The sequence below is a fragment of the Lissotriton helveticus genome, chromosome 7 (genome assembly GCF_964261635.1).
Source record: "Lissotriton helveticus chromosome 7, aLisHel1.1, whole genome shotgun sequence".
Lineage (NCBI taxonomy): Eukaryota > Metazoa > Chordata > Amphibia > Caudata > Salamandridae > Lissotriton > Lissotriton helveticus.
In genome coordinates, this window is record NC_136068.1 from 681,215,765 (window position 1) to 681,229,001 (window position 13,237).

The following is a 13,237-nucleotide window of genomic DNA, read 5'->3' on the forward strand; positions in this document are numbered from 1 at the left end:
GGTCACAGAGGCCCTCGTCACCAGCCGACTAGACTACGGGAACACCCTCTACGCTGGAACCACAGCCAAACTACAGAAAAGACTCCAGCGCATACAGGTCGCCTCCGCACGACTCATCCTGGACATCCCCCGCAACAACCACATCTCCGCCCACCTGAGAGACCTGCACTGGCTCCCCGTCAGCAAGAGGATCACGTTCAGGCTCCTCACCCATGCACACACGGCTCTCCACAACCTGGGCCCCAAGTACCTCAACAACCGCCTCACTTTCTACACGCCCACCCGCCAGCTGTGATCAACCAGCCTCGCCCTCGCCACCGTACCACGCATTCGCAGAGCCACCACCGGAGGAAGATCCTTCTCCTACCTGGCGGCCAAGAACTGGAACTCACTCCCCATCCACCTACGGCTGACCCAGGACCATCTCTCCTTCAGGAAGCAACTAAAGACCTGGATTTTCGAGCAGTAACGGACCCCTCCCCCCAAGCGCCTTGAGACCCTAGCGGGTGAGTAGCGCGCGATACAAATCTGATTGATTGATTGATTGATTGAAGGGAGGATGTATTTTGGTCCCCTTAACTTCCCTATATCCTATGAGTGTATACAATTATAAAACATGTCAGAATGCAACTGCCCAGCTCGCAAAACAAATTACCAAAATTAATATGTGCCAACTACCTTTCAAGTCGTTTTTATCCTTTTTGAGCACAGCAGGCACTGCTAAATGTCATCATTAGTGGCAGAAGTGACACTAACCCTAATGCTATGTTGAAATTCGATTTTTATAGTGGAGTATTAATAGATAGTACATAGTTAACATGCCAGGTGGTCCACGATTCTTTAACATACATGAACGCACAGATCAGGGAAGATAGATATGCAAGCAATGTACATGCTCCAAAAAAACACATAACAGGAAGCAGCAGGAACGGTGTGCAATAGACGCGTGGGAACCCCTGCTCCCCTAATGTGCCTGACCTTTCCAGTTTGGGCAGAGGCAAGTGCCTGGCTTTGTGTTTGCTGCAGTTGCTTGCATCGCATAAGGAGGTAGAGTCCACGCCAGTCCCTCCGGCTGACTGCTGCATGTACTCAAAGAAAAGGTGATTGTGGTAGGGCTGTAAACACTGTCCAGGAGCGCTGAATGAATGACCTTTGCAGAACTAGAAAACAAGGCCTAATGCAAGTTATCTCACTCGATCAAAGTACATAATCAACTGCAGAAACACTCACAATGGACCAGATTCACAAAGGTAAATTTACAAATGTAGATTTACTCACACATAAATCTACTACTGCCCTTAGAGGTGTAAGCGAACACCTTTTTATTATTAACCATTTCTGTGAGTAGATTTACCTCTATGTGCAGACTTACCAACTACCTCCTCAAATTAGGTGTCGGAGCCATTTAAGAATGACAGGCATATTTACTAGAAAAGGATGCAACGCAGCGCTGCAAGTCATATTTCTGCTCTGAGCTGCGTCATTAGGAAAGTCAGGGATGTGTCACATTTACAGCAATATGATGCACCCTTGTGCTTTCCTATGTAGTGGCGCACGATTGGCTGCCTAGCACCAATGCAGGCACCCTTGCACTATGGTGAAAGGGTGCGTGCATTGAAGGGACGGTTGTTTTTGTGCAGAAAGGAACACCTTCCTACACAAAAACAATCATTGATGGTGTTTTCTTACTTCTGAGAGCAAAATACGAGGATAAATAAAGGTATTTATCCTCGATTTACTAGCTGACACTAAAATAACAACTAAATATGGATAAATATATATATATATATAAATATATATATATATATATATATATATATATATATATATATATATATATATATATATAAATATTTATGTACATAAATGTTGCTGCAGTTTTCCTTTGGAAATATATGATTCATTGTACATGGGTCCCAGCACCCGTCGACAAGCGCCAGTGCCACAGGTGTGTAAGACCACTGTTGAAGATTTGCATACTTAGTCGAAAATATATACATTTATATATTTGTTGGTGAAGACACGATTTTAAACTGACAATGAAAAGCTTTGTGATTGGAGCTTGGGCACAAGACAAAGATCTAGCTAATTTTGATGCAGAGATCTTGCCAGCAACAAGTATCATACATCTTCTCAGGTCTGTTCCCTCCCACCTCCGACAGCTATTGTCCTACTCCTCAACTTCTTTTTCAAATGCTGATTCCGAGTTGACTGCACCTGGGCGCAGCTTCATTTTTTCCAATATCCACTCCCATGATCCTTGTGGTCCAGTGTACCAACAAGCATCCTGGTCTTGGTGTAGAAGGCTGCCTCCAAACCACAATATTTTTTTATTTTCCTGGGTACTAGCAGCCCGTCCCGACGTTGTCCGGGGGGGTCCCCCTCTGCGCACCCGCCACCTTCAGGGCCCCTAATTAGCTGCACACAGTTCATAGCTCCTCCCCGCGTAAACGGGCCGGGCCGCTCCTCCCCTTGCTTCACCTACCTCTTAGCAATAAACCTCATCTCCGGCCGACCAATGCCCTGTGCAAACACGCACACATGTCTCTCTTTATTATTATGTTATTTTGCGTTCCACCTCTTAGCAGTAAACCTCATCCCTGGCTGACCAATGCCCTGTGCAAACACGCAGACATGTCTCTCTTTATTATTATTTTATTTTATTTTGCGTTCTGTCTTTTATTTCCGTTGTGAATGTGGTACCACATTGGAGACTTCCCGCAGGCGTGTGTGAGCGCTAACGGGCCGCTCCTCCCCTTGCTTCACCCACCTCCTTTCCTCCGCTCAGTTCACTCAGCCGCACACGTTCCGATCCTCCCCGCGCTTCACCTACCTCCGCCTGAGTTCCTCGCTCCTCCCCGCGCTCCTGTCCGCCGCTCCCCCCGCGCTAGATGATGTCATCACGCACGTTCACGTCGTTAGCGCACACGCCCGGCACTACTTCCAAGGGACTACTTTTTTATGAATGTATATTTTTTATAGAACGTATATTTTTTGGGTATATATAGCCTATGTCACTTTGCAGACCCTGATAATTCTAATGATGTATCATGTGTTTGGATTGGCGCTGTGGTTCCCGAGTTTACCTGCCTCAAAGGTTCAAAGTTCTTACTTTATAATAGTAGTATAGATATACAGAACCTGTACCCAGGTCTGCATCTTCTCTTGTACTAGAAGCTAGACCACATGACACTGATCCACTAGAACTGTCTATTGAAAGAACACTCAAGGACATAGGTGCAAGGGTTCCACTCAGAAAGATCCAGCATAACCATGTCCCAGGTTCAACTACAAGAGATTGCTCTAACTGTTAGTTTCACCTACCCAGTAGAGTTATATGGTCTCCGACCTTTAGTTTTGGCCCTTTATCTGTTGGGGCTCTTTTACCTAACATAGGGGCCGATTAGGATTGCGGACGGACTTTGTCCGTCCGCCATCCTGTCGTGGCAACGGACCATCTGCCATAATGGCGGAGGTCCCATGCGCCGAATTAGGATGCACCTGCCACAGTGGCGGGTGCATCCCGCAATGCTAAAAATGCATGTTGTGCGTTTCAAAGCACAACATGACAGGCACCGCGCGGTGTCTGCCATGTTGTACTTTGAAACACAGGGGGGTACCATAGGTACCCCCCATGAGCACACCCTACCCACTTCACACCTGGGCGCCCGCAACGGGCCCCCAAAGCAAAGACCGTATGCCTTTCCGTGGTGGCATTGCCGCCACAGAAAGGCATTCCTCAAAGCCCATCCTAATATGGCTGGCAGTGTCTGATAGACACCGCCACCATATTAGACCTTTTCCGCCACGGTCGCAAGGCGACCCCGGCGGAAAAGCGGCGGACGGTCTTCCCATCCGCCGCAGACCCCCCAGCCATCCTAATATGGCGGGGGGTCATTTCAGGGAGGATGGCGGACGGATTGCCCCCGCCTGGCTGGCGGTAGCCCGGCGGGGGCAATCCGTCCACCATCCTAATCGGCCCCATAGTTTATATAGCTCATCATCCACTTCCTCTCATTAGAAAGCACATAGGCTGGGCATTACACCTGATTCAAAAAAGCCTTTCATTGGATTCCTCTGCAGACGAGGAAAACATGCGTCCAAGCACTGATAATGAGTTGGCTAGACTAAGGGAATGCCTAATGCTCGCAATAAACAAAGGCCTCTTCTCCAAATTTCAGGTTGTTCAGAACAAGGCTGCTCACCTGGTAAAAAAAAAAAAGTAAAAAGTAAAGTCCACATTTGTAAAGCGCACAATCACCCATAAGGGTCTCTAGGCGCTGGGGGCCGTCGGGAAGATTAAGCAAGCTATTTCCCAGAGTCACATGGGGCTGGGCTAACCTGCCGCCGGAGCCGGGGATCGAACCGTGGTCCCCAGATTCCAGCGTCAGTCGACCTGGCCGCGGCGCCACACCTCTCCCTGGTCTGCAACTTTCCTCCGCGCTCTCCATCTCAACCTATATTACAATCCCTTCATTGGCTGCCTGTAAAAAGCGTGCTCTCTTTAAACTTCTCTGTCTGTTTTTAAAATCCTTGCACGGGAATGGACCATGCAATCTCAAAAGCAAGCTGCAGCCATATATTCTGGCTCACCACCTTAGATCCAGCACGTTATTGCTGTTAAGTCCTAGGTGTATTCATACAGCCAGTCATGGGGGAGGGGAACTCTTTCTCCTTCCCGTCCCCTGTAAGGAGTTACCCCTACAGCTACCCTCCTGTCCAAACCTACCTTTATTTAAGAAATCTGAAAAAATATGTTTTTTTTATTTTTTAATGTTATCACGAACTTCTCCCTGCGTTGGCTGCTGAAGTGCTAAGAGATCCTCTTGGGGATGATTTGTGCGCTCAATACATTTTTATAACATAACATAGCATTCAATGCAATTATTTCGGAGTTATATTTTAATTAACTCCAAAGTGCAAACTATGTCCTGGGGAACGTTCTACTCCACTGACCTAGCTGAGCCAAGGAAATTGACATGCTTTGTTTAAACTGATTGACAGCTGGGGTGCAAGAGGCTCATACAGAGTCTCCTTCAGGACTGTGGGGTACTTTCCACTTGCCACAAACCCACAAACACCTGGCTGAATTCTGCATCACTTGCTAATGAGTGTATATTGTTGCCCAGGAATCAAAAGAAAAAATACATATTAGTTAAATTCAATAACCTTTTTGAAATTTACGAAGGAAGACGGAGTAGGTTAAAAACAATCATTCTGAAAATCTGTTTTAGAAAATCTATTGGTGGCTAAGGCAACTGCTCCTGCTGTAATTATCATCAAATGTCATGAAGATCAAATCTCTATGATTGGGTTCGCCTCGCAAAATAAAACTTGCAAAACAAAATTGAGCATGGAGGTTTGCTTTGAGAACTGGTGCAGAACCTATCAAGCTCATTACTCCAGAATGACATAGATACACTGGTACTGTCTCATGACTAAATGCCTGCTGCGTGCCTTGCGTAATTTTAGGATCTTCAGCTTGTTATTTAGGCACACAAACACAAATTCTAATCCTTTAATAAGGAGAGGAGGATTTAGATAATGATGTGGTTGAAGTCGTAAAAAGTAAAAGGAAACAAAATATCTACTCCATGACACCCCGTGATGTGATGTTTACACCATTGGCATGTCCACAGCACATTACCTACTGGCGGTCGCCAGTAGGTAGTTATAGTTAGGACCTAATTTCAATATATAAAGCATTTCTTTTTTGCTAATAACTTTGGCGCTGTTTGACGAATCTTCACAATCTTTTCCAAACTAGTATGACAATCACATCCACTGTTGTCTGGAAAGTTTCGGGGTGATTTGTCAAGTGGGGGGTGAGAAAAAGGGGGGTCCATCCAAGAACATGTTTTACCTATGTAATTTTCCATAAAGATTTTGAACATGACTGCAGCCGAACCGCTGAACATCAGTATGTCATCATTGATGTCATTTTGATGCTATTAGTGGTCATTAGTGATGTCATAGAACATGTCATGAATGATGTGAAATGTGAAGTCATAAGCAGTGCATAGAAGGGGCACAAGTTGTAGCTAGTGCTGCTAACTTTAATCAGTGAATGCTACTTTAACCTTTGGATCCTCATTTATGGGGATTTGGCATAGGGCAGCGCAGCAAGTCCTGCCCTACGTCAAAGAGAAAGGGATGGAATGCACCACATTTATCTAATATCATGCATTCCTGTCCTTTCCCCCAGCACTGGCACTGTTTCAGCAGCTTAGCGCCAACACAGGCACCCTTGCATCATGGTGCAAGGTGCCTGGGTTGTCTGCAGGATTTTGTTGTACAAGGTGTGCCTTCCTGCACAAAAACAAACTTGGGAGGCGTGTTCCTCTTTCCACGTGTGCTGCAGAATACAGCACACATGAAAAGAGGAAAAACGAGGATAAATAAAGTTATTTCTTCTCCTTTGTGCCTCCCCTGGGGAGGTGTACGTTTTTGGCATATCTCCAGGATTACATGGATTTGTCACTCTTTGGAAGCATCAAAATTCATGGGTGTTGCATAGGAACACCTACCGCAAAGTCCATGGAAAGCCTCCCTAATGCAGAGGAACCAATGCAGTGATTTGCACTGCCTTGCCTTACATCATATCTATGGCAGAGAAGTCCATGGAAAATGCAATGTGATTTTATGTTTTGGGCCCTCACTTCTTTCTTGGCCCCCATTTGACGGATCACCCGGAAACTTTCCAGGATGGAATTGTGGTGAAAACTTTTGCTTATTAAAGGTTTGTTAAAATTTGGTCAAACGGGACCAAAGTTATTAACAAACCTAAAAACACCCAGTCTATGGAAAAACACACCTAACTGTAACTAGCTAGTGGCGACTGCCAATAGGCAATTTGTAAATGCTATTGGCGACAGAAAAGATAGTTTGAGAAAGGCCGGATTGCTGAAACATGATTTATTTTATATTTATGTATTGAGGCTGAAACTATTACATTATATTATGTTTACTATTATATTACATTAAAATGTAAATATTTTATCATTCTAAAATGTAATAACCACCTTATATTTTTTTCTTTTCCGAGTGCATCCAGTGTGGGGGCCTGCAATCTGGGAGTGGCATATACAGAGCAAAGCTTAATGGTCATTCCCTCCAATTGCCCATACAAGGCCACATATCTCCCCAACGAGTCTCACCATGACTTCCCTGGAATAAAAGGAAATGCCTTTCTCCCTAACCCCCCACCCCTCGGGAGCCTGTGGTATACCCTGCATGTTCCAACAGGGCATAGCAGTATCTATCAAGGGCCTTACAATGGTACCCACAGAGATGGGTATCTTGTAATAGGATGATGTCTGGTGCATGTTTCTTAATGAATTTCAGGGCTACCGTATGCTTCACCTTACCAATAAGGCTGCTTACATTCCATGACCCGACCCTCATTTATTGTGTCCGGTGGTTCGACATTGGTGCTAAATTTTAGTGTCCTCCCTATTCAGATCTGGAAGGCTGTGATAGGGTGTTGGCTCCCACCCCGGCCCCTCCCATTATGCTGTCAAGCCTTTTCCCTCCAACTACGGTGTCATCAAGATGTCTGCATTTAATTAATAAAAAACAACCGCCCTGTCCCTAACATTGCCCCACCTCCCCAATCCCTACTACCCTGCTAATCTGGTTGTGGAATCCCAACTAACGAACCTGTAAAGCGCCTGCCACCCCTTAAATAGCATGTTAAACTTCAACTAGGACAGACTTTATCTTTAGGCTCTCAGTTCTGTTAAGTATTCTGCAGCACTATATTCTCTTCAGACAATCACACAATTTGATATATAATGAAATGTGAAAGAAGTAGGGTTCCCTAAGGTTACCATATAAGTACAAAAAATCAATTGGGGAAGTGTAGAGGAGATGATAGAATCACCCTCCTGAACTAGACTTGTAAACAATGGGATTCTATCAATGTGAGTGGTGACTAATTTTATATGATTTTGTATATTTTCTAAACTCGTGAATACACTGCAATGTGAAAATTAGGCCTCTCTGCGGGTGGCAGAATGAGGGCACTGTGTGTTTTTAAAATACCCCTCAAACACTCTGAATACCATAGTGTCATTCTCCAATCATTGGGGTCTTCCCGTCCCTCTACGGGGCGGGGCGGGCTTCAACCTACGAGTGACGCGGGAGCACTTATATTTTTTGACAATAGGCTATGTGATGTGATGAGGATAGTGGTATGTGTTAGGGAGTGTAGGGACCTATTTACGTGAATGGTAGTCTAAAAAAAGTAAAAATTCCCTGGCTAGTCGAAAAAATTTATTTTAATGGCTTCGCAAGCTGGGAACATTAAAAGGGGGTTAGTAAGTAGAATTACAAGTGTGGTCTACTTTGTCGACATGACATGTTTCATAGGCAGACCCCTCCTGCCTACTCATCAGGACCTCTGTTGATCCCTACAAAAATACTCAATTCTAAACTAAATGTTAAATGCCTATGGCCCTAAAACTTAACAGCAAAAATCGGCTGCTAGGTTTTGCCTCTGGGCTTGAGTTGGCCCTTGGTGAGGCATTATCTTGAAAAATAACCTAATATGGTCTCTGTGGAAAGAAAAAAGGGAGAAAAAGGGTACATGGTTGTAGAATTACAATATGTCAAGCACAATTCATACATGGCTCATTTTTGCGTGAGTCACAATGTGGCTTAGTATCCCAAAGTATTCTCAACATTAATTATGTATATGACCTGATGAACTGCCATTCACCATCATGGCCAAAGGGTATGAACCCTTGGAAAACTTCAACACAAAGCGTGATACACACTTCAAACACGAACACATATTCACAATCCAAAACGACCCATCTGGTGGTGGGTTTTTAAACAAGCAAGGGTTTGGGCCTTGCAGTTCCAGGACAAGTGTCTAGTCAAGAAAAACGTCTCACTAGCGGCGTGACAACAAAACATCCACTCATCATACTGATAAGTGGGTCATTTATCACATATGCCGGTTGATATATTATTCGTGAATAAAACGGCAAAGGATGGCTTAATGCCTCCCAGACATCAGCCTAATAAGCTCCCAAATGCGCCGTAGTCAAACATGCTGGTTGAAATAATGATTGTAAAAACGATCGACAACAAATGATGGCAAATGCATCCAAATGTGCAAGCATGCTCGAATTGATACATACATTTGAAGCGTAGTGATAGGACCTCATGAGCCTGCGTTTTAGGGTGATTAGTTGACTGGTTACTATGGAGGAAAGTTTAAACATAGTCACTCACGCTGTTTTTGGGCGGCAGAATCTCACTGTCAGAGACGCACCCCTCCGCTATCACAAGACCAAGTTTTTAAAGACCCATGGTCAGGGTCTCACTTACGTGACCGCATGCCTAATCTGGCTTTATTCCATACCCTTCAGCAGCTCCGTGGATGTGACCGGAGTCCTGCCTCGGTTTGTGTTCTTATACCGGAAGAAACGCCTAGTCATGATTGCCTCTGAAAAAAGACTAGAGAGCTGACCCAAAATGGCGGCGCCCATCGGGACACTGCTGGTCTATAGTCTGTCGTCTGTTTTTTCTTCTCTTGATCGTGTTTTTTGGAAAATTTGCGCAGTATTTTCTAAATACATCTCGCTCCTCAATTTCCCAGTGAAATCTTAAGCTCTTTGGACAAAGAGACTACCTTTTGTTTTTGAGCCGTAGCTCAACCAGCACCTAGGGAAACCTAGCAAACCTATACATTTTTGAAAACTAGACACCCAGGGCAATTCAGGATGGGGTGACTCGTCTGCCTACCCCCAGGTTTTGTTACCCAGAATCCCTTGCAAACATAAATATTTGACCAAAAAAACACATTTTCCTCACATTTCTGTGGTGGAAAGTTCTGGAATCTGCGTGGATCAACAAATTTCCACCCACCCAGCGTGCCCCTAGGTCTCCCGAAAAAAATGGTACCTCACTTGCGTGGGTAGGCATAGTGGCTGCGACATGAAACAGCGCAAAACGCAGCATGGTCGCACCTCAATTTCCCAGTGAAATTTTGCACGATTTGGACAAAAAGACTACCTTTTGTTTTTGCGCCGTAGCTCTGCCAGCACCTAGGGAAACCTAGCAAACCTATACATTTCTGAAAACTAGACACCCAGGGCAATTCAGGATGGGGTGACTTGTCTGCCTACCCCCAGGTTTTGTTACCCAGAATCCCTTTCAAACAAAACAATTTGACCAAAAAAACACATTTTCCTCACATTTCTGTGGTGGAAAGTTCTGGAATCTGCGTGGATCAACAAATTTCCATCCATCCAGTGTGCCCCCAGGTCTCCCGAAAAAAATGGTACCTCACTTGCGTGGGTAGGCATAGTGGCTGCGACATGAAACAGCGCAAAACGCAGCATGGTCGCACCTCAATTTCCCAGTGAAATTTAGCACGATTCGGACAAAAAGACTACCTTTTGTTTTTGCGCCGTAGCTCTGCCAGCACCTAGGGAAACCTAGCAAACCTATACATTTCTGAAAACTAGACACCCAGGGCGATTCAGGATGGGGTGACTCGTCTGCCTACCCCCAGGTTTTGTTACCCAGAATCCCTTTCAAACAAAACAATTTGACCAAAAAAACACATTTTCCTCACATTTCTGTGGTGGAAAGTTCTGGAATCTGCGTGGATCAACAAATTTCCATGCACCCAGTGTGCCCCCAGGTCTCCCAAAAAAAATGGTACCTCACTTGCGTGGGTAGGCATAGTGGCTGCGACATGAAACAGCGCAAAACGCAGCATGGTCGCACCTCAATTTCCCAGTGAAATTTAGCACGATTCGGACAAAAAGACTACCTTTTGTTTTTACGCCGTAGCTCTGCCAGCACCTAGGGAAACCTAGCAAACCTATACATTTCTGAAAACTAGACACCCAGGGCAATTCAGGATGGGGTGACTCGTCTGCCTACCCCCAGGTTTTGTTACCCAGAACCCCTTTCAAACAAAAAAATGTGACCAAAAAAACACATTTTCCTCACATTTCTGTGGTGGAAAGTTCTGGAATCTGCGTGGATCAACAAATTTCCATCCATCCAGTGTGCCCCCAGGTCTCCCGAAAAAAATGGTACCTCACTTGCGTGGGTAGGCATAGTGGCTGCGACATGAAACAGCGCAAAACGCAGCATGATCGCACCTCAATTTCCCAGTGAAATTTAGCACGATTCAGACAAAAAGACTACTTTTTGTTTTTGCGCCGTAGCTCTGCCAGCACCTAGGGAAACCTAGCAAACCTATACATTTCTGAAAACTAGACACCCAGGGCAATTCAGGATGGGGTGACTCGTCTGCCTACCCCCAGGTTTTGTTACCCAGAATCCCTTACAAACATAAAAATTTGACCAAAAAAACACATTTTCCTCACATTTCTGTGGTGGAAAGTTCTGGAATCTGCGTGGATCAACAAATTTCCACCCACCCAGCGTGCCCCCAGGTCTCCCGAAAAAAATGGTACCTCACTTGCGTGGGTAGGCATAGTGGCTGCAACATGAAACCGCGCAAAACGCAGCATGGTCGCACCTCAATTTCCCAGTGAAATTTAGCACGATTCGGACAAAAAGACTACCTTTTGTTTTTACGCCGTAGCTCTGCCAGCACCTAGGGAAAACTAGCAAACCTATACATTTCTAAATACTAGACACCCAGGGCAATTCAGGATGGGGTGACTCGTCTGCCTACCCCCAGGTTTTGTTACCCAGAATCCCTTACAAACATAAAAATTTGACCAAAAAAACACATTTTCCTCACATTTCTGTGGTGGAAAGTTCTGGAATCTGCGTGGATCAACAAATTTCCACCCACCCAGCGTGCCCCGAGGTCTCCCGAAAAAAATGGCACCTCACTTGCGTGGGTAGGCATAGTGGCTGCGACATGAAACAGCGCAAAACGCAGCATGGTCGCACCTCAATTTCCCAGTGAAATTTTGCACGATTCGGACAAAAAGACTACCTTTTGTTTTTGCGCCGTAGCTCTGCCAGCACCTAGGGAAAACTAGCAAACCTATACATTTCTGAAAACTAGACACCCAGGGCAATTCAGGATGGGGTGACTCGTCTGCCTACCCCCAGGTTTTGTTACCCAGAATCCCTTACAAACATAAAAATGTGACCAAAAAAACACATTTTCCTCACATTTCTGTGGTGGATAGTTCTGGAATCTGCGTGGATCAACAAATTTCCACCCACCCAGCGTGCCCCCAGGTCTCCCGAAAAAAATGGTACCTCACTTGCGTGGGTAGGCATAGTGGCTGCGACATGAAACAGCGCAAAACGCAGCATGGTCGCACCTCAATTTCCCAGTGAAATTTTGCACGATTCGGACAAAAAGACTACCTTTTGTTTTTGCGCCGTAGCTCTGCCAGCACCTAAGGAAACCTAGCAAACCTATACATTTCTGAAAACTAGACACCCAGGGGAATTCAGGATGGGGTGACTCGTCTGCCTACCCCCAGGTTTTGTTACCCAGAATCCCTTGAAAACATAAATATTTGACCAAAAAAACACATTTTCCTCACATTTCTGTGGTGGAAAGTTCTGGAATCTGCGTGGATCAACAAATTTCCACTCACCCAGCGTGCCCCCAGGTCTCCCGAAAAAAATGGTACCTCACTTGCGTGGGTAGGCATAGTGGCTGCGACATAAAACAGCGCAAAACGCAGCATGGTCGCACCTCAATTTCCCAGTGAAATTTAGCACGATTCTGACAAAAAGACTACCTTTTGTTTTTGCGCCGTAGCTCTGCCAGCACCTAGGGAAAACTAGCAAACCTATACATTTCTGAAAACTAGACACCCAGGGCAATTCAGGATGGGGTGACTCGTCTGCCTACCCCCAGGTTTTGTTACCCAGAATCCCTTACAAACATATAAATGTGACCAAAAAAACACATTTTCCTCACATTTCTGTGGTGGAAAGTTCTGGAATCTGCGTGGATCAACAAATTTCCACCCACCCAGCGTGCCCCCAGGTCTCCCGAAAAAAATGGTACCTCACTTGCGTGGGTAGGCATAGTGGCTGCGACATGAAACAGCGCAAAACGCAGCATGGTCGCACCTCAATTTCCCAGTGAAATTTTGCACGATTCGGACAAAAAGACTACCTTTTGTTTTTGCGCCGTAGCTCTGCCAGCACCTAAGGAAACCTAGCAAACCTATACATTTTTGAAAACTAGACACCCAGGGGAATTCAGGATGGGGTGACTCGTCTGCCTACCCCCAGGTTTTGTTACCCAGAATCCCTTGAAAACATA